This window comes from Rhamphochromis longiceps, linkage group LG3 (assembly GCF_057381845.1).
Source record: "Rhamphochromis longiceps isolate RC_006_pf linkage group LG3, R_longiceps_female_GT1.1, whole genome shotgun sequence".
NCBI lineage: Eukaryota > Metazoa > Chordata > Actinopteri > Cichliformes > Cichlidae > Rhamphochromis > Rhamphochromis longiceps.
The window spans coordinates 18,769,575-18,792,727 of NC_140559.1; the positions used below are offsets into that span (position 1 = coordinate 18,769,575).

The window sequence follows — 23,153 nt, forward strand, 5'->3', positions numbered from 1 at the left end:
GTTTTGGCTCAAAATCTCACGATACATGGCCCCATTCATTCTGTCCTTAACACGGATCAGTCGTCCTGTCCCCTTGGCAGAAAAACAGCCCCATAGCATGATGTTTCCACCCCCATGCTTCACAGTAGGTATGATGTTCTTGGGATGCAACTCAGCATTCTTCGTCCTCCAAACACGACGAGTTGAGTTTATACCAAAAAGTTCTACTTTGGTTTCATCTGACCACATAACATTCTCCCAATCCTCTGCTGTATCATCCATGTGCTCTCTGGCAAACTTCAGACGGGCCTGGACATGCACTGGCTTCAGCAGCGGAACACGTCTGGCACTGCGGGATTTGATTCCCTGCCGTTGTAGTGTGTTACTGATGGTGACCTTTGTTACTTTGGTCCCAGCTCTCTGAAGGTCATTCACCAGGTCCCCCCGTGTGGTTCTGGGATCTTTGCTCACCGTTCTCATGATCATTTTGACCCCACGGGATGAGATCTTGCGTGGAGCCCCAGATCGTGGGAGATTATCAGTGGTCTTGTATGTCTTCCATTTTCTGATGATTGCTCCCACAGTTGATTTTTTCACACCAAGCTGCTTGCCTATTGTAGATTCACTCTTCCCAGTCTGGTGCAGGTCTACAATACTTTTCCTGGTGTCCTTCGAAAGCTCTTTGGTCTTGGCCATGGCGGAGTTTGGAGTCTGACTGTTTGAGGCTGTGGACAGGTGTCTTTTATACAGATCATGAGTTCAAACAATCTCTATAGGGCTTTGGAGTTGACGTCACGCCGCAATGCATTAAGGGAGCACAGCGCCATTTTCGGGGTCTACGAATCAACACAAACACACTGTGTTGGAACGACGACTACAAGAAAGATGCTTAAAAGCAGCTCAAAAGAGAATGAACTGTATAGAGACCGATTGCGTCCAGAGGCGAAGCAGCGGTACTTGCACAAAATAGCTGCATTGGAAATGTGGACCCGTATGAAATACGCCCGTGGAGTAGAAACCCTGAAGACCAACCGCTACATATGTAGCCTGACATTGTCTGTGGAGTCAGCGCGTACAAGTCGTCATTCAAACAAAGGTAAGTCAGCTCGAGTACTACGAGTGAAATGCGTTTGATTTCCCTGCAAACATTCAGATTAGTGCAGCATAAATTCATTCATGAGGGGAAATTACAGTGAGAACATGTGGAGACTGTTAGAGGGATAACATAGTGAGTTCAGTGCATTGATGAGACACTGTCCTGAAGGATTGTTGTTCTTTATGGTTAAAGAAATTGCACTAATTTATTCATATTTATTATAAATAATTCTAATTATACATCTTGCTTCCATGTTTGTATCCTGTGTCACTAAAAATACATTTTATTTTAGTTTTATACATTGATTAATGACCTGCAGAATCTCCTGATCATACTAAGTGATTCATAATTGTCACTTTATGCTTTCTCCATCTCTAAAGTGATGACATCCTTGCATTACATACTTTAGGTTCATTTTCTGCAGGCAGGTTTCTGACAGAGAACAGGCAGATTTAGAATATAACATGCAGCGTTCTATAGATGGACACATAAAGAAATGAAAAATTACATGTATGTGCTAACTTTCTAAACACTTTGTTACATTTATGATAAAGTAGATAAAACACATTTACGTCGGCCTTGGCTCATAGTTCTTGTATTTAAAAGGACTTTGTCTGTGTGTGTTTCACTGCACTCTCAAAGACTGAATGAACCAGCATTGCAGCCATGGGTCACTGTGAGCATCACAGGGAAGGTTGAAGCCGCCCACTGCACCTGTATGGCCCGAGTCGCAGAGACCTGCACCCATGTCGCTGCTCTTCTGTTTAATGTAGAAGCAACAGTGTTGATCTGTGGCACAAGGACTGTTACAGATGAACCTGCATACTGGGTTTTGCTGGGTAATATGACCAAGATACAGCCAGAGGTTGGCCATAAGATAGACTTCTCCTCTTCAGCTGCCCCAAAAAAAGGCTCTTGATCAAAACATAAACAGACCATCTGTAGTGACAGGGAAAAGGAGCAGTCCTCAAAAAAGGAAAATCCCACCTGCTACTTTGGAGGAGTTGTCACTGCTATTGGATACTTTGCTGGAGCACAGTAAAGCTGTGGGTTGTGGGAATGACCCATAATGTTTTATCTAGGGGTCTAGATTTATGCCTGTAGTGCACTGCTGTGTAAATAATTTGCATTTACTGAATATGTACTGACTGAGTCCCACTGTTCAAAAGTTGAATAAAGAAACAAACTAATTTTTGCCTCTTTTTTTTTTATTATTAAAACCACTTTATAGAACATCACATCAGTTACAATGTAGAATCATGTCATTTATAGTTTACAAATGACAAAATGTTTACACAAAATCATGAGTGTTTACATGATATCACCCACTACTAACATTACTTTATTTACTGTATCTTTTGAAAAAATACAGCAATTTTAACAGCACAAGACTAAAGAATATTTAACAGGAGCAGGCTTCATTTTTCCCTGGTTTTATTATCACACTGTTCAACAAACGCAGCAAACCTTCACCATCTTATCCAGGAGGGTCACCTCTTCACCCTCACATGGAAGAAGTAATCTGATGGTGGTTTGTTTGAAGCAGGTCCCTTGTGTAGCGCTGGAACCCAGTCACGATGTTTCACCCATTTCATAGACTGGTTTGCTGCAATAATGCCAAATAATTAGCAACTATTGGGCTTTGGAGCGTGATTCAATAGGGCTTTGGACATCACGCTCCAAAGCCCAATAGGGTGATGTCACGGGGGTGGGCGTGGAAAGGATTTTGGCCCGATCCGCCATTTTGGGGGTCTACCGCAAGTGAAAAGGGAGCGAAGTCACACACAACAGCCATGGTTCGTATTTGCTGTGTGGTCCGCTGCAATGTTCGATCGCACGACCGGCAACAGAATAAGGTTGAAAATGGTTTATCTTTTCATTCTTTCCCAACCTGGAAGCAACATGAGGCAGCTCGTGTATCGATGTTAGCAAAAAACGAAGGCGTCTAGCCTGGATAGCAGCTGTGAGACGAGCTGACGTGCAGTTCTCTTCCATCTCCAAATATCTGTTGGTGCTCCAGACATTTTCATTCCGGTAAGTTCTAAATGTGTTCATATCACTCTTTATAGCCTATTAGTTTTATTTTCTATGCGCCCTGAGGTCATAACAAATCAGAACAAACATCCTACTGAGTGATTTTGCAGAACTACCTTCTATTTATAGAGTTGCTAATTATTTGGCATTATTGCAGCAAACCAGCCTATTAAATGGATGAAACACATCGTGACTGGGTTCCAGCGCTACACAAGGGACCTGCTTCAAACATACCACCATGCCAATCAGATTACTTCTTCCATGTGAGGGTGAAGAGGTGACCCTTCAGGATAAGATTGTGAAGGTTTGCTGCGTTTTGGTGAACAGTGTGATAATAAAACCAGGGAAGAATGAAACCTGCTCCTGTTAAATATTCTTAAGTCTTGTGCTGTTAAAATTGCTGTATTTTTTTCAAAAGATACAGTAAATAAAGTAACGTTAGTAGTGGGTGATATCATGTAAACACTCATTTTGTGTAAACATTTTGTCATTTGTAAACTATAAATGACATTGATTCTACATTGTAACTGATGTGATGTTCTATAAGGTGGTTTTAATTTAAAAAAAAAAAAAAAAAAGAGGCAAAAATTAGTTTGTTTCTTTATTCAACTTTTGAACAGTGGGACTCAGTCAGTATATATTCAGTAAATGCAAATTATTTACACGGCAGTGCACTACAGGCATAAATCTAGACCCCTAGATAAAACATTATGGTTCATTCCCACAACCCACAGCTTTACTGTGTTCCAGCAAAGTATCCAATAGCAGTGTCAACTCCTCCACAGTAGCAGGTGGGATTTTTCTGTTTTGAGGACGGCTCCTTTTCCCTGTCACTACAAGATGGTCTGTTTATGTTTTGATCAAGAGCCTTTTTTTGGGCAGCTGAAGAGGAGAAGTCCATCTTATGGCCAACCTCTGGCTGTATCTTGGTCATATTACCCAGCAAAACCCAGTATGCAGGTTCATCTGTAACAGTCCTTGTGCCACAGATCAACACTGTTGCTTCTACATTAAACAGAAGAGCAGCGACATGGCTGCAGGTCTCTGCGACTCCGGCCATACAGGTGCAGTGGGCAGCTTCAACCTTCCCTGTGATGCTCACAGTGACCTATGGCTGCAATGCTGGTTCATTCAGTCTTTGAGAGTGCAGGACCTGAAACACACACAGACAAAGTTCATTTAAAGACAAGAACTATGAGCCAAGGCCGACGTAAATGTGTTTTATCTACTTTATCATAAATGTAACAAAGTGTTTAGAAAGTTAGCACATACATGTAATTTTTCATTTCTTTATGTGTCCATCTATAGAACGCTGCATGTTATTTTCTAAATCTGCCTGTTCTCTGTCAGAAACCTGCCTGCAGAGAATGAACCTAAAGTATGTAATGCAAGGATGTCATCACTTTAGAGATGGAGAAAGCATAAAGTGACAATTATGAATCACTTAATATAATAAGGAGATTCTGCAGGTCATTAATCAATATATAAAACTAAAATAAAATGTATTTTTAGTGACACAGAATACAAACATGGAAGCAAGATGTGTAATTAGAATTATTTATAATAAATATGAATAAATTAGTGCAATTTCTTTAACCATAAAGAACAACAATCCTTCAGGACAGTGTCTCATCAATGCACTGAACTCACTATGTTATCCACCTAACAGCCTCCACATGTTCTCACTGTAATTTCCCCTCATGAATGAATTTATGCTGCACTAATCTGAATGTTTGCAGGGAAATCAAACGCGTTTCACTCGCAGTACTCGAGCTGACTTACCTTTGTTTGAATGACGACTTGTACGCGCTGACTCCACAGACAAGGGGCCTGTTCTTCGTACCTCGCTAAGTAAGTTAGCTGGATTAGATTGTTGACGATTTCGCGTGATCCTGGATCGTTCGGTTCCCCGAAGCCCATCCGGGACTTGCTGTCATAGCAACAGAGCCGTAAGCGTAAACCTGCTCGGGAGCAGGTTTACTTTATGTAAACAGGATTAGATCGCGGCCACGCAGGTATGTCCGCTTCATTTATACGAAAGCAACAGCGATATTCCACCACTGTTTCACCATAAATAAATATTATCAATGTAACTAAAGATAATGCAGCACTTGATCCTTGTATTGATGTCACACAGATACATACAGGTCATTTCCTAAAAAAGGGAAATGAACTATTAACATTCTATTACATGTATGTGATTAGTACAGATGTAATTCATATTTCAGAGTAGTAATTGTAAATTACTTCGTGTAATCAAGATGAGAGACCACGGCTATAAAAGCGAAGGTGGATTTGGGAAGCCTGTCGCAGCCATGTCCTGTCCGTATACGCGACCAACCCATTGCGGAAGGTGCAAGATTGATAAGGAGAGTCCTCAGAATTCAGCGTATATTGCGGGATAGACAGGATCCTTTAGCTCAGCGCAACAGTGTGCTCATTGAGAGATATCGATATTCCCGTGAGGGTATTATTTACTTAACCAACTTGTTGACAGGGGCTGCAGGACCACCACCTGTCTTTTTTTCCTCTGCCCTTTTCTTGGTTGCTGTTATGAACAAACTAACAGAGTATTACAGGCCAGTATTACCTTGCCAAGAGACGAAAAGCAATCTAAGAGATAAATATTACCATTCTGTAGAATACTCCTGTATTCCACTTTTACTTGTTCCCATGTTCTTGTGGGTCCTGTTGTGGCTCTAATGTGAAAGGGGATATAATATAACATATTATAATATAATATAATGCCATATGATATTGGACAATATAGTGTCATATGATAGATCTACCCTACCGCCTACTGGTGTTGGCCAGAGGGGCCGATGGCGCGATATGGCAGCCTGGCTACAACCGTAGCTGCCTCCACCAGTGTGTGAATGTGGGAGTGAATGAATAGTGGTATCGTAAAGCGCTTTGGGTGCCTTGGAAAGCGCTATATAAACCCAATCCATTATTATTATTATTATTATTATTATTAAATTACCTACGAGTTTGATTTGTCAGCAACTTTCTGCCAGCCCTCTCTCCTTGCTTTTGCAGCCTTTGCAGTGTTCTCTTGCGTTTTAATTAACCCTCTGATGCATGAATTATGAAAGCCTTGGTCAAGATTTTTTTCTTAAGTGCTTTTATTCTTCTCAGGACATGAAAAAAAATGTTTAACTCTTTTTTTTCCAAAAATATGTTTTTTTATAAAGTTATAAACTTGTCCACTCCAGTGGACTACATGCGCCTGAGCACTTAGCATGAAATACTGTGAATTTACTGTAAAAATTAATTACCTCGTGTTCTATTGTAAATATACAAACACTTGTTTGCTTGTATCCTTTGAAAAACATCTCAGCAATTTTTTTGGAACTTTCAACTCATAAGGCCCCAATGTTTAGACGTGAATAACAAAACCAATCAACAGTCCTAGCTGTGAATCCTACACCTGAATATGGCAAACTATCTCCAACAAGAGAAACATTTTTGAGTCTACACAGTTCTATAACGATGCAGGACAGTATTACCAAGCCCTTAGTAGCATGCTGGAAGAAAACACAAACTGACATCTTAGTCTCTGCATCTCCAAACAGTTCTATGTTCATCACACTTAGGCTGTGCGAAAGTTTGCAATGCATCCAGGGCACAATGGCACACAGCATTGCATGCAGATGTATTTGGTCTTCCGTGTGCACGCAACATCATGGCACCTGTTTGCATTTTTCACCTCGGTCAGTTGGGGCCAGTGATATCCTGTGGCAAACCTGACCTCACAGGCTACTTTGGTGACTGCTCTCCACTTCACGGGTTGTGGGGTCCCACTGGGTCTTCCTCTTTTGCATTGCTGGAGGGTGAATCTCTTCTCTTGTTACTGACAGTTCTTTCCCATACAAGTTGGTGTTGTATGTTATATTATCAATTAGATCTGCTGGAAACAGATGTCTGAAGAAATCTATGGGATCCTTCCCCTCCACATTCAATTTCCACTCTCCTAGAAAAGGAGGCAAGTCTCCAACCAAGTCATTGTCTTGGACTTTCCAAATATTTTTGCGGGCTTGAGCATGGTCAGGTGCCATGTACCCATCTCCCACAGCTCCCTGATCATACTGACCTTCCTCTTCATCCTGCCCCTCATCGTTCTCACTTTCTGCATCCTGACTGTCTGTGTCTTCATCATCCGTAGTTCCTATGTCTCTGTTCTGCTCTGGCAGCCACTCTCATCATCACTGGACTTATCACTGAACTCCTCATCACTGCACTCATCAATGAAATCATCATCACTGGAGCTGGATGGAATTTCCTGGACTATTCTGTACGCTGCCTTATTCTTTGCTGCATTTGAAGTCTACAAAATATGATAAAATAATTATTATAGTAACTCAAACTACAGCTGATCTGCACAGAAATATATATTTTAAATGAGTAGCTTATAAATGTAACAATTATATGCTTAATAATAACCAAAACAGTCCCAAAAAACAGTGAGACAATTTATGACTTATGTTAAAAAAATATAGTGGGTAATGCATGATGTCCACTACAGTGGACACATGGTTAATTGTAGTTTTCTACATATTAGACATAACAATTTCTTATTCCAAACAGATAATATCCTTCCCTAGATGTTACTGCATATCATCATATTTTTTTTTACCTGTTGGGCTCTTTTAGCATAGAAGGATTGACAGGATATGCCAGCAGTGGTCGGCAGGGGTGACAGTTTGTCTGCCATCTTTGATTCAGAGGAAATTTACTTGCAGTTGCACTAACTGAACACTGAATTGACCTCAATGGAGCATGGCAGCAGAGAGCACTCTAGAGGCTAATATGCAGTTCCACCATAGAAACCAATGCATTAAAGAGATATGTACGTTTTAGTAGCTGTCCACTCCAGTGACCACTATGCATCAGAGGGTTAAACTCTGAAACTCCTGAAATCCCTCACTCATGAGTTCTTGCTCTGCTGCCGGAAAATACCGAGCACGCCCCTTCGACATTTTCGCCGACCAATCAGCGGGTTGCCGATCAATGTTTCTACTATCGATGCGTAGCCCCTTTTACGACACCCAGTGATGTCACATTACTGCGTCCAGCTGTACTAATCGTCAACAGCAGGTGTGTTCGGGGAACCGGATTAGCGAGCTCACGGTTAGCGCGATGGTTTGGTCTTGGATGTGTCATTTGATCTTGGATGTAGTAAGCGACGTACGAAGAACAGGCCCAAGGTCCGAAAATATGTCAGGCTAAGTCAGTAGCGGTTGGTCTTCAGGGTTTCCACTCCACGGGCGTATTTCATACGGGTCCACATTTCCAATGCAGCTTTTTTCTGCAAGTACCGCTGCTTCGCCTCTGGACGCAATCGGTCTCTATACAGTCCGTTCTCTTTTGAGCTGCTTTTAAGCATCTTTCTTGTAGTCGTCGTTCCCACACAGTGTGTTTGTTTTGATTCGTAGACCCCGAAAACGACGCTGCGCTCCCACAATGCTTTGCGGCGTGACGTCAACTCCAAAGCCCTATGAAGTCCTATTCTAAAGGCTGATTGCCCTCCCCCACGCTTGTACCCGTGGCTTCCTGTCCTGAGGGTTGGCTCTTCTCCTGCCCTGCACCCTTTGTTCATATTCAAAGACTATTTTTCTGTATGTATTCTTACCCCATAGCAACCGCCAGATTATAATGTTGCAGACAATCCCAAACTCTACAGTCTGTCTAACTCCAGTGTATACCAAGCAATCTATTATTTCTCAAGGGAGATAAACTCAACATAAACTGAACCCACATTAAAGTTAGCTCGGTGCTTACCTTTAGATGAGCCCACAAACCGACAGAAACTCCGTGATGAAGCTGGAAGTCTTAAGAAACAGATCAGGGAGCAGAGACCCACGTGGTTCACGCTGATCTGAGCTACGATCCAGGAGACAAGGGTGTGCAGATCGATGCAGAAATTAATCCCAACGTTGGTAGTGGTATATGTTCCTGTAAGTTTACTACTTTACTCCCGTTTCATAAAAAAGCAGCTCTCTCTGCTCGACTCCTCTCCTGCACACACACTTTGCTCCGCCTCCTTTTCCGGCTCTGCTGTGATTTGTTGCTGCGCGGTCACGTGACGAAGCAGTCCAACGTAACCACGTGGGGTCCATCCATCTATCCATCCATTCGCTTCCGCTTATCCTTTTTTTTATTTTTTTTATTTTTTATTGACAAAGCACAAAATACAGATATACAAATACAAAATAGCAAACACAATGTCAGGGGGTTCGTAAAAGCAAAATAGACACAGTCTATTATAGAATCACATGATATTGAACAGGGAACATAGGTTTATGGTTTTGACAGCTTTTTGATTTTGAGAATGTTGTATGGTTTTAACATATTGTTTGGTTTCATTTAAAAAGCACCGAAAGGATGGTTTTGCGTTAGAAAATTTCGACTTATGTATATGAAATTTGGCCAATAATATCAATAAGTTAATCAAATAAAATTCGTTTGCCCTGTGCATGGGGTACTTAAAGAAACCAAACAATATTTTCTCGTAACAAAGAGAGAACTCAGAAAGAATAAAAGAAACAACAAAAACACAAAATTCTTGCCAGAAAAGATTCGTGTATAAGCATGACCAAAATAAATGAGAAATATCTTCCTTCACACAACTACAAAATGTACAGTTAACATCAATGTCCTTTTTATAACGTACAAGAAAAGACCTAGTTGGGTAAAAACGATGAATAACTTTAAAATATATTTCCTTTACTTTGTTATTTAATAGAAATTTCGACGGTAAGGTCCAAATCTTCTCCAATTCCAGGTCCTGGTATAAGTTATTCTAGTAGGCGACAACCGTTGGGACACAAGTTCTGTCTTTTTGAAACAGAGTTCGTATTTCACGGTTGTTTTTCCTCCTTACAGAAGGGAAACACACCTGACCGACATAAGTAACAGCAGGATCCAGTGGTAAAGGAGTCAAATCACTAACAACAAGATTTCTAAACAGCATTAAGACCCCAGCAGGGATAGCATCAAACACTATGGCATATTCCTTTGGTGGAACAGGAAGACCATATGTATTCAAAAATTCTAAGAAAGAGAGTAAACCTCCAGCTGGATTTATAAGTTGTGCAACACGATGAATCCCATTATCAAACCAATTACTTAAAAACACAGATTTATGTTTGTATAAAATGTCTCTATTTTTCCAAATATAGTATCTATGTGGAGAAAAATTGTGTTTATAAATCAATGACCAGGAAAGAAGCATTTGTTTATGAAAGTTGGATAGTTTTAAAGGGATTTTATCGATATTGTAATTACAAAGCAAAAGACAGTTAAGACCACCAATTTTTGAGAAAATATAATTGGGAATAAAGTTCCAAATTGAGGTTGGGTTCCTGAAAAATTGTTTAATCCAGTTTATTTTAAACACATTGTTTAATGAGGAGAAGTCAAGAAAGTTTACTCCACCATGTTGGTATGAGTTGGATAAAACTGATCTTTTAATATAATGAATTCTATTCTTCCATATGAAATTATAAATAAGTCTGTCAATATCTGCCAGGGTTTCTTTATTTACATCAAGAGACAAAGCAGCATAAGTTAGACGAGATAAACCCTCTGCTTTCGTGAGTAAAACTCTCCCTTTAATGGATAAATCCCGCTGCAGCCAAGCATTTAGCTTTTTTTGTGTTTTGTCCAAAATTGGAGTGAAATTAAGGGAGCACCTGGTGGATTGATTTTTATTAATGACTATACCAAGGTAAGTGACAGACTCTTTCACTGGGATGCCAGCAATAGATAGACTGGTGCAATTTCTAAGGGCAAGCAGTTCACATTTGCCAATGTTTAGGTGGAGTCCTCAAGCTAAAGAAAAGGCATTAATTGTGTTAATAGCCATCTGCACCTGTGAAGCATCTTTTAAAAAGAGAGTGGTATCATCAGCAAGTTGACTAATGAATATTTCTTCATCCGCAATTGTTATACCTTTCAGAGGACTGCGTTTAATATAATCAGAGAGGAGTTGAGCACAGATGAGAAATAAGTATGGGGAGATGGGGCAGCCTTGCCTGATACCGCGGTTCAAGTTAAACCTAGGTGATGTACCTGCTTGTAGTTTGATGGAGCAATTCACATTTTTGTACATTGTTTTAATTGCATTCTGAAAATAAGGGCCAAAGCCAAATTTGTCCAAAGCCTGAAAAATAAAACCATGTTCAATCGTGTCAAACGCTTTGCAGAAATCTACAAATAAGATAAAGCTATCATCCCTACACAAATCTGCATAATCAATTAGGTCAAAAACAAGTCTGATGTTGTTGGATATGTGTCTGTTAGCCATAAAGCCAGACTGAGTTTCATCAATAATATCATTCAAAACAGCTTTCAGTCTTTTGGCAAAGATCTGAGCTAGGATCTTATAATCATTATTAAGGAGGCAAATTGGCCTCCAATTGTCAATATAAGTGGGATCTTTCTTTGGCTTTGGGATTAGGGTTAACAGACCTTGTGATAAAGTGGGGGGAAGAGACTGATTTGTAAGACTTTCAATGTATACATTAAGAAGAAATGGAGCCAGTTGATCTGCAAAAGTAATGTAAAATTCAGAGGTTAAGCCATCGGTTCCTGGGGATTTATTAAGTTTAAGACGTCGAATAGCAGGTAGCACTTCACTAATAGATATCAGCCTATCACAGAAACTCATCTGATCTTCTTTAACTGTTCGCACATCAGGGATTTGTTCCATAAAGCTCAGAGCAGCACTCTCATCAAACTCTGACTTGTATAAATTTCTATAAAAATTGGAGCAATAGGTGGAGACTTTTCGGGGATCATCAGTTATAATACCGTCAATATTAAGTCTCCGAACAGAACTAAGTTTAGAATGAGATTTCTCTAATTTAAAAAAATAGGATGAGTGTTGTTCACCTTCTTCTAACCATCTTCTCCTTGATCTCACAAAGGCTCCCTCTGCTTTCAGTTTATAAATATCATTTAACTTACTCTGTTGCAAAGCTAAGTCAGTTTTATCTTCTTCAGATAGGTTCTCTGGTGGGATCTGAGTGAGAGCAGATATCCTAGTAATTACATTAATTTCTTCATTTTTCCTCTGTTTTGCTGCAGATGAGCCATACTCTCTTAAATATTTAGCGGCTTCAAATTTAAAGAGTTCCCAGTTTTGACAGTAGAGATGACTGGTTAGGGCTTTATCCCAGAAACGTTTGATTAATGACAAAATATCTTCAAGCACTTTTTCATGTTTTAAAAGGGAGTTATTAAGTTTCCAGTAGCAGCTCCTACAAGTTTGGGCAGCATTAGTATTGAAAAAGACCTGAAGTGATACCGCTTTGTGATCCGTGAGTGGAGTTGGCATTATATTGGCTATAACATTATCCCTATTTAAGCAATCAGAAATTAACCAGAAGTCAATACGGGATTTAGAAGAGTTGGATTTGTTACTCCATGTAAATAGTCTGGCTTTAGGGTTTTTAAATCTCCAAATGTCTATTAAATGAAACTTTTGCATGAATGTATTTAAACAACAGGACAGAGAGTTATTTGAGCTAGGTGGCCATCTGTCTAGTGAAGGATCTGGAGCAATGTTAAAATCGCCTCCAACTAATAACAGGAGATTCGGGTATTTGGATAACCAGAACAAAAAGCGTGTTTCAAGGGCATCCAGTAAGAAGTCATTATCAGACTTAGAATTAAAACCATACACGTTGGCAAGAAGAAGAAGTGTACCATCAATGTTGACAATCATTAACACATAGTGTCCTTCTGAGTCCATTTCAGAGTGCATAACATTCCCATTAAATTTGTTCTTCAGAGTAGTAACTCCTGCCGATCTTTCTGATCCATGTGAGAACCATAGGTCCTTGCCCCACTGTGTTTTCCAAAAAGCAGTATCCTTAATAACAGAATGTGATTCTTGAAAAAAAAAACAAAGTCAGTATTCTGTTGATTTGCAAACAAAAACAAAGCTTTTCGCTTAACAGTGTCTCTTAAACCCCTGACATTGAGAGAACAAAGTGATATAGACAGTGCGGCTTTAACACAAAATAATGAACAGTTTACTTCCCATAGTTAACATGGAACTGGTATTAACTTTTATCCTGAACCTCAAAATTGTAAACAACCCCTTTGACCTCTTTAACTTTATACCTCAAGGAGGGCATGAAACCTCCATCATCGCAGGTGCAGCTTGATCCTCAGGCGAAGTGAGCGTTGGGTGCACCTCTTTCCCCTCAATGATCACACGGACCCCGGCAAAGTGAGCTCTTTTTCCTTCTTTCCTTGCAGCATCAATAAGAGGCCAAAGCTTCTCTCGAATTGCCCTGTCAGCAGAGGACAGATCTTCAGTGAACCTCATGTAGTTTTCTTTCAGAAAGGAGCAGTTTTTAGCTTTTCTCCAGATCAAGTCACGAGCTGATCTTGTCACAAATCGAATGATAACCAGCCTTGGTTTCTTGTGAGTTTCGCTGTAGCGGCCCAGGCGATGAACTACATCAATGCTGTTTTTGAATCCTGCACTTGTTTCCCCGGCAACAGTGCAGCAGATGTCAAGTACTTTCCTGGTGATGTCTTCTTGCTTTTGCTCAGGGACACCTGAGAGCCTGAGATTCCATCTCCGATGGTATCTTTCAACCTCGTTGACCTTCAGTTCTACTTGAGACATTCTGCTGCTGTTTTTTTCACAAGTAGCTTTAATGGTTTTGGTGACATTCTTCAAAGATTCTACTTCCAAGAACATGAAGTCAATAGACTTCTTCATGGCCTCGATGTTAACAGTATTCTTGCTGATCATAGCCTCCAGATTATCTGAGCGCTCATTAATTAAAGTAGCAATGTTGTTTTGCACATCAGCAAGAGTTATATCACCTTTGTGTTTTTTACCATCTGGTCTGGCTGGAGTATCGGGATCCGAGTCCGGCAGTGGCATCAGTTCAGGACTTTTGCTGCGGGTGTAGTCATGTTCGGCAGTCACGGCATTCTTGGGGCTGGTTTTTGAGCCAGCAACACCTGTGTTTCTCTCCATTTCCTTGGTTGCTCCTTTGGTTAGACTTTTAAACTTCATGGGTGTTTCTTTTTCCTTCCTTTTGCTTCCCTGAGCTGCTGAAAACATCGCTGAGGTAACAGAGCTTTCCTGCTATTAGCTGAGCTATCGCTTTGCAAAGAGGCTTGGGTCGCGAAAAAGTCCTTTGAAGTATGGTTCAGGAAGCCGTTACTTAGAAATGTCGCATACGTGTACTGAATAAACAGTCAGTAGAATAACTCATTTGTGATTCAGAGAAAAAACGACGGCTGAAAGGGAAGTAAAACTGCAAAATCCTGCTTAGCCGCGGAGAAGAGCGTCTACCTCGGTCGCCATCTTGGCTGCTCCCCCTTCCGCTTATCCTTTTCAGGGTCGAGGGGGGTGTCACTACCCGATCCGTATCGGAAACCCGATCGGTACCCCGCATGCGCAAATCTTACGTCACTTCCTCTCTTTGCCAACATTGCGACATTCAATATATTTGATTGATACGGTTAGCGCCCAGTTAGCTCCTAGCATTTCTCAACAGCTCTGCCTCCTTTTCGACTGCCCGGGACATTTAAACAATGGATAATCCGTATGCAAAGAAATTCATGCTTTTCTCCTCAACAGAGAGCGTCCCCCGATTGAACAACAGCGCCGTAAAATAAGAAGAATGGCGCCTAATTACAGAGTTAATAATGCAGACTTTGTAATATCTCACGTGTAGATTCATCAGCCAGATTAAGTGTTTACTGACAATTGACAGTGATGGCGGACATCATCATCACTATTCCAACAATCCTCTCCTCACAGACAAGCATAAACACACTCGACTATCGCTAAATCAGATTTAACACACGTTTGTAATGACGATAATTCAGTTTATAATAGGGTTTATTCGCTCGGTCAGCAGGTGGCGGTATCCTCGTACACTGGGGAGTAAACTGCCATTAAACGAACAGAAGAAGAAGAAAACATCTGCACATGCGCGGTACGGATCGGGTAGACCCGATTTGTACGGTCAGACTTTACACATGCACAGTAAGGATCGGAGAGTCCTGATCCGTAACTTTCTTTTTATTTTTCGTTTTTGTCTACATTGTACTGAAATGCTTCATTATTGCAAACATTTTAAGATATACTTGTTATTCTTAACATCTTAACTCTTACTCTGACCCATAACTATCGTAAAACGCTACGACCGGAAGTAGAAACCTTTCGCGCATGCGGGGTACCGATCGGGTTTCCGGTACGGATTGGGTAGTGACAGGGGGCGCTGGAGCCTATCCCAGCTGTCATAGGGCGAGAGGCAGGGTACACCCTGGACAGGTCGCCAGTCTGTCGCAGGGCCAACAATGTAACATTATAGATCAACTTACTTCAGAATATATAAAGCATATAAACAATTACAGCAATATGATGCAACAAACACAGCAGTGCTACTGATCCAAAATACTCAAAGCTTCATAGAACTGAAACAAACATTTATTTTTAGCTCCATTTTGCTGCTGATACATACTTTAGGTTTCTGAACATTAAACTTGTTGCTGCCTTTCATAGTGTGTAACCTGAAGGCCCTAAGTACTTTCTCCCACACTGAAAACGCTTAAATAATAAAATTATTTTAACATTACCTAATAAGACTGATTCAGGACAGACAATTAGTTATTTTAAACTTTTCTAGCAGTCCTTCACAAACAGGGAACAGTCTGTCTATTCTCTCCATCTGTCAGCTGCTGCTGGCTCTTCCTCCTCCTCTTCCTCACACACTGCTGAGTTTGTCCTGGTGGATCATCAGGGGTGCAAAGCCTCACAGATGATGTGCAGCAGTGGGTCCATCAGTCTGTCCTCACTCTGGACACTTGCAGTTGTCACACATGGAAATCAAATGTGTGATAAGCTGCAGGATTCAAACACAAGTGTAACTTATAAACACATGTTCATACTTTTATTCCACAATCAGAGAGAAAGAAACAGAGAGAGAGTGCAGGACAGACAGACAGGTGACAGTCTCAGGTGTATACACTGCTACAAAACAGCACAAGAGAAGCAGGATTTAGTGTTTGTGTTATTACAAAACAAGAAGAGTTTCCAGATGGTATAGCGGACACATGTGTGACCCTTTACAGCCGATCGGAGCGGGCACGCTCTGTTTTGCGTAACTATTTTTAAATCCCGGTAGCTCTGCAACCACGTAAGCTAGCGCAATAATTTTTTTTGCATATGAAACTGGAGGAGTTGTACTTACATCTTATGCCATCAGCTTGTCCTAGGTCACGGTTTCCTTCCACATATAGCTTTGCAAAAACTGCATAAAAAGCACTTGCAGCAACAAAAACATGATATTCCAGAAACACGCTTCGCCGATCCAATCAGCTGTTTGTAACACTTCCTACGTCCATCAGCGTGAACTATCACATGACCGCATGACCTGCCCGAAACCGGAAGTGACGTCATTTTGCGGAAATGTAGTTTTTTTTTTAACCATCGTGGCATCATGAGCTTATACTTGTGTTTTTAAAAGTTATGTTTGGAAGGTCCTGAGGGAAGTGTGAAGGTCCTGAGGGAAGTGACGGGCACGGAGGTAAGTGACGGAAGTGAGAGGTAAGTGACGGAAGTGATGTTGTAGGTGACGTCAGACGCCGGAGATTTTGGCGGAGAAAAAGCAAATGGTAGCATAGAGTTTAACAAAGGTTTTCCAAGCTTCAGTATTACCAAATATACTAATCAATTGTCATATAACTAACAACATCTATTTTATCATCTCTAACACCCTGGAGGACAACGGGGAGAGTTTAGACGCTCTCCAAGATTACATCGACCGCTGTTTTCAAGATTTAGTAATGCATAAGGCCCAGAGTGCATCTTCCCCGGCCAAAATCGAGACGCCGTCATCGAAGAGAAGTCGCCAGGCAGACTCCCCCGGTACAACATCGCCTGCCGGCAAAGACATCGCAGAAATCCTGGAGTCCATCGACAAGCGATTGTCCAGTTTCGATGCGAGGCTGTCCCTGGTGGAGATCTTACACCGGGAATTTAAATCTCTGAGAGAATCCCTGGAATTCAGCCAGCGGCAGGTGGAAACGCTTGCCGCTGAAAATGCCACGCTACGGGAGTCGGTTAAATCTCTCACCGATAACGTGACCCAGCTAAACATTGAAAATAAAAAAATAAAAGAGTCCGTTATCGATTTACAAGCCCGTAGCATGAGAGATAATCTTGTGTTTTCTGGTATTCCAGAAACTGCCGGAGAGGACGCAGAGGCAACGGTGAAAAGCTTCATTAAAATCCACCTGAAGCTGCCGGAGGACACCGTAAAGAACATCGACTTCGATAGAGTACATCGCTTGGGGGGCGCGCGGTCGCGGACCGGGAGACCACGGCCTATTGTGGCCAAATTCAGCCAATTCAAACAAAAGGAACAGGTGAAGAGTCGCGGCAGAGAGCTGAAAGGAACGGACTTCAGCGTGAACGACCAGTTCCCCAAAGAGATCCTGGAACGACGCAAGGTCCTGTTCCCAGTTCGACGTAGCTTTATCCAGAAAGGCTCCCGTGCTGTCATCGCTGTGGACCGGCTCTACGTGGACGGACAGCTGTACCGCGACCCCGGCACCACACCGTGGTTATACTGACTGCACTCCAGATAAGAACCCGCTACACTCTTTTCTTATTCATTCACACTTTCTCCTTTAAAATGTGTTTAACCTAGTAATATCAGTAGGATGTCATAGCAGATATAACACCGTCACCCTCCGTCATTGCTTTAATTGGAATGTTTCCGTTTCGTCTCTTTTTTTTTTGTTGTCGCTCACAGTTCATGTGGTTTCTTTCTTTCTCTTGTCTTTCACTGCTGTGGTCACCTACTTCCCCACTCACCTACAAACAACACCCTCTATTTCTACATATTTTCACAACACGATCACGCAAACACATCAGCTCAACGGCAGCACATTCACAACAGCCTCACAGCACGCACAGACTTGCAGGACACATAAGCAAGCCACGCTTGTTCATATTAGTGAATATTCACACACATAGTCAGACTTATGGAGTCTCTCACCACACTTCTTTTTCTCTTTCTATTTACAAACAAGGGATGTTTCCATATTCTCTCCACCTGTCTAAGCGAAACACCCAGCATACATCATTAAACATACACGCACAATTAAGGGCATGCTGAGGTTTGTCACATGGAATGTAAATGGAGCTGGCACCAGAGGAAAGAGGTTAAAAATATTTAACCAGCTTAAAAAACTACAGGCAGATGTTGTTTTATTACAAGAAACTCACAAACCTGTCACAGGTTTAAATGAACTTAAAACACCTGAGTTTCCTAACGTGTTTGCAGCCGGTTATAATTCTAGACAACGGGGAGTAGCAATTTTAATACATAAAAATGTTAATTTTACAGTACTCGATACAGTTATAGATCCAGAGGGTAGATTTCTAATTATTAAACTATCAATATTGAACAAAAAACTATGTATTGTTAGTATATATGGTCCAAATGTTGATGAACCCTCATTCTTCCACGGTTTTTTTAGTGCACTCTCTGAACACCTTGATTGCACACTCATTCTTGGCGGTGACCTCAACCTTGGACTAAATGAAGAAATGGATAGGCTCAACACAACAGGAACTCAGCGTAATTGGCAGTCCACAAATATAATCAAACAGTATATGAACGACTTTGGTCTTTGCGATGCATGGCGCTCTCTTCACCCCACCAGTAAGGAATATACTTTTTTCTCGCATGTTCATCACTCTTACTCTCGTCTGGATTATTTTTTGGTCAGCAGCTCACTGCTGTGTGACATTTCAGACACTGAGATTCATCCTATAGCTGTCAGCGATCATGCTCCTGTATCTTTAACACTAATGCACAAGAATAATACTACGCCAAGTAAAAACTGGAGATTTAATATATCACTACTTAAAGATGAAGACTTTATTAAATACTTTAAAAAGGAATGGACTTCATATTTAGACTTTAATGACACTCCCGGAATATCTGCTTCTGTTCTATGGGAAGCAGGGAAAGCTGTGATGAGAGGTAAAATAATTTCTTTCTCATCACACAAAAAGAAAGAAGAAAACAAAAATATTCAGGAATTAGAAAAAAACATCAAATCACTAGAAGAAGCCTACGCGTCCCACCAAGATCAGGAAACATTGAACAAAATATGCAAAACAAAACTAGAATTAAATGAAACTATTAATAAAAAAACACAATTCCTTATACAAAGACTTCGCTTGCAGAATTTTGAACACAGTAACAAATCAGGTCGATTTCTAGCTAACCAGCTAAAAATAAATAAAGAAAAAACAACTATATGTGCTGCTAAAGATTTATCGGGGAACACAATATATGATCCTGGAAGAATAAACAACATTTTTAGGGATTTCTATGAAACTTTATACTCACCACAAATAAACCCATCTAAAAATGAAATTGATCTGTTTCTTGACAACGTAACTCTTCCAAAATTACTAGACAGTCAAGCAATGGAATTGGATTCGCCACTGACGCCAAGTGAACTCCAGGAAGCCCTGATAAGTATGCCCAATAATAAGGCTCCAGGTCCAGACGGCTTCCCTGCAGAATTCTACAAAGAATTCTGGACAATTTTGGCACCAGTATTCCACAGCATGTTGCAGGAAATCGAGGAAAAGGGCAGACTACCACCAAATATGAATTCTGCCAACATTAGTCTCCTGCTAAAACCAGGCAAAGACCCTTTATTTCCCTCAAGCTATCGTCCAATTTCTCTTTTAAATGTAGACCTTAAAATAATCTGCAAAGCTCTCTCAAAGAGATTAGAGAAAATGACCCCCCTCTTAATTCATCCTGACCAAACTGGTTTCATAAAAGGTCGGCACTCCTCAACAAACACTCGTAGATTACTTAATTTAATAGACTACTCATACGATAAAAACATCGAAGCCATAATATTATCTCTAGATGCAGAAAAAGCATTTGACAGAGTTAATTGGAAATTTTTATTCGCAACCTTACACAAATTTGGTTTTGGAAACTCTTTCATAAACTGGATAAGAATATTATACAATTCCCCAACGGCTCGTATCAGAACAAATGACCAGACATCCTCCAGCTTCTGTCTCCTGAGGGGCACCAGACAGGGATGCCCACTCTCCCCCTCACTTTTTGCAATTTTTATCGAACCTCTAGCAGCAGCATTTAGACAGGCTACAACAATTAAGGGCATAAAATGTAAGAACATAGAACATAAAATCAGTCTCTATGCGGATGATGTGTTGCTTTTTCTGCAAAACACACAAACCAACCTCTCTGAGGTAATTACTTTAATAAACTGGTTTTCAAGAGTTTCAGATTATTCAATTAACTGGCCAAAATCTACAGTTCTCCCCATTAACTGCTCCTTCCATAATTCTTCCTCTGCCCCACTGCAATCCGGAAACATTAAATATTTAGGTATTAATATCTCTCCTAAGCTTTCAGACTTAACTAAACTAAACCACATCCCACTTCTAAAGAAAGTAGAAGGCGATCTGACTAGATGGAAATCTTTACCCATATCACTCATGGGAAGGGTCGCCACTATAAAAATGATGATCTTGCCAAAAATAAATTACTTATTTTTGATGATCCCTAACAAACCATCACAAGATTGGTTCAGATCTCTGGATTCATATATTTCCAAATTCCTTTGGAAAGATAAACCCCCGCGTATTAGCTTAAAAACGCTACAAAGAACCAAGGATAGAGGAGGATTAGATCTGCCTAATTTTCACCAATACTTCTTAGCCAACAGGCTTCAGTTCATCTCAGAATGGTTAAAACATACCTTCTTAGTTGAGCCCTGGCTAGATGTTGAACAGGCACTATGCAAGGATCTAGAGATTTCAGACCTACCATTTATTAGCTCAAACATCAAAAGACATGAATGCTTTAAAAGTATCAACATCAGCTTTTCTCTAACAGCATGGTGGGAGTTTCTAAAAATAACGGAGTCTTCATTAATCCCATGCAAACGTACACCTATCTGGAATAACCCTGACATATTACAAAACAATAATATGATTAATTTCCCAGAATGGAGTTGTAAAGGAATTAAATACTTAGAACATATATTAGAGGGAACAGAATTTATTCCATTTGACAGACTAGTTGAACAATATGGGATCAACAAGACAAGGTTTTTAGAATATCAACAAATTAAATCCATAGTAAAAAAAGAAATTTAACCTCAGTCAAGTTGAATTACAAACACCACTAAGTGCGGCACATTTTCTTACTCTTAAATCCCCCAAATTATTATCTAAAATATACAGAACACTTTCTAAATTAGATGAATCAATATCCCTTCCTACTGCAAAGTGGGAAGCAGATTTATCAGTCAACCTAGACCAAAACTTCTGGTCTCAGATTTGCTTAAAAACTTTTAAATTAATTAAAAATCCCAGTCTGCAATTAATACAATACAAAATACTTCATAGAGTGCACTATACAGGTCATCGGATGTTCAAGATGGGCTTTACATCTTCCAACAACTGCTCACACTGTCAAGGCAATACACCAGACAATTACATCCACGCTCTTTGGTTCTGTCCACCAGTGCAAAAGTTTTGGCGCGAGATATGTGAAGACTTATCAAAATGTCTGAAATGTAACATTCCAACCTCCCCCTTAGTGTGTTTGTTGGGCAGCTTAGATAATGTCACTTCAGAAAAGAATATAGCCCATATGATCTTCACTGCCCTATGCATAGCCAAGAAAACAGTCCTCATGAACTGGAAAAATAAAAATAATCTTAATTCTAACCAATATAGAAATTATCTATTAGATTACATTAGTCTTGACACAGCCTCTGCCACCACATCAGATCAATTGCTTTGGGCCCCTTTTATCAGCTCCATCACCTAGTGGGGGTGGGGGGTCATAGTTTGGTCCCGCCTTCACTGTTGTGATTGGTGAGGGGGTAGGGACAGGCTTAGGGCGTCGGGGGGTTCCCCGGAGGCATCTTCCTTGGGGGGCTCAACCCGGGGTAGCGGTCACGTCCGGTTGAGGGCTCTGTTGGCTCTCAGGTGACTGTTTCCTCGCGGCTGCGTGCAGCGGGGCTAGGGGAGGGTCTGTGCTGACGGACGTGGGTTACTGACCTGGCAACCTGGCTGCCCCTGGGTGGGTCCGGGATGGGCGTGAGGTTCTGGGGGTGCTCCGTCTCTGGGCGGGGGCCCGGGCCGGGCCTCGGGGGCTCGGGTCCTGGTTGGTGCGTTGCCGGGGTTGTGGGCGGGTGGGTGCATGGGGGCCCGGCCCTGGAGCAGGGTGCCGCCGGTGCATCGAGCCGCCTGGGGGGCTCTTCAACTGGTGGGGGGGATGGTCACATCTGGCAGGAGCTTTCTTCTCTCAGGAACTCTCTGCAGGAGGGGGAGATACAGGAGAGGTGGAGGAAGATCTCAGCCTGGGCGTTTACCGTCTTATGTAGTCTGGAAGATGTGTGGTTGGTGGGGTGGGTGCAGTTTTCTCTGTGGTGGGGTTGGGTGGACTGTCCAGGGCTCTGTGGAGCCGGGGGGCGCTACTGCACTGGGCCCCGGTCTGATGGGCCTGGGCCCCCCTTCCCTGGCGGGTCGCGGAGGGTGGGAGTGCCTACTGGGGTCAGCGGGGGAGCTGGCCCCAGGGAGGGGTTACCTGCCCCTCCCTTCCTTCCCTCCCCATCTCCAGCTGCCTCCCTCTTCCCGCTCCTCCACAACCACCCACACATGCAGGGCCTTGGAGTGGGGGTATGTCACCAGGGTGCAGAGGAGGCTACCCCCCCCCCCTGTCCCCTTCTGGCTGCCTCTGCCTCAATTTTATCCCACATCTTAGACATTCACATTATTCACACTCTCATTACACATACATATAGGATCTTGGGGGTGGGCACAATCACGGAGTCCAAATCACCATCAGGGTGTATACCTCACCCCTGACGTCGTTGCCCACCTCTCAATTTTAAATACACTTAGTCATTGAGGGTTAGCAGGAGGGGCTATGCGCTTACCTGCTGCTCCTTGGCAGGTAGCTCCATGCCCTCCTGGGTT

General features: G+C 41.6%; 1 protein-coding gene and 1 pseudogene across 2 annotated transcripts in view; both read right to left on the reverse strand.

The window, feature by feature from the left end:
• Window positions 1–9,150, reverse strand: part of LOC146673274 (uncharacterized) — a 28,465-nt gene extending 19,315 nt beyond the window's left edge. The window contains exon 1 of the mRNA XM_085401728.1: window positions 8,891–9,150. The gene's annotated coding sequence lies outside the window, so the exon portion shown is untranslated. The remainder of the gene's footprint in view (window positions 1–8,890) is intronic.
• On the reverse strand, window positions 5,815–8,583 carry LOC146673275 (uncharacterized; annotated as a pseudogene). The gene is made up of 2 exons (XR_014910446.1): window positions 7,746–8,583; window positions 5,815–7,436 (listed from the first exon to the last, which is right to left on the reverse strand). The product of XR_014910446.1 is annotated as an uncharacterized LOC146673275 (transcript).
• Window positions 9,151–23,153: the final 14,003 nt, after the last annotated feature.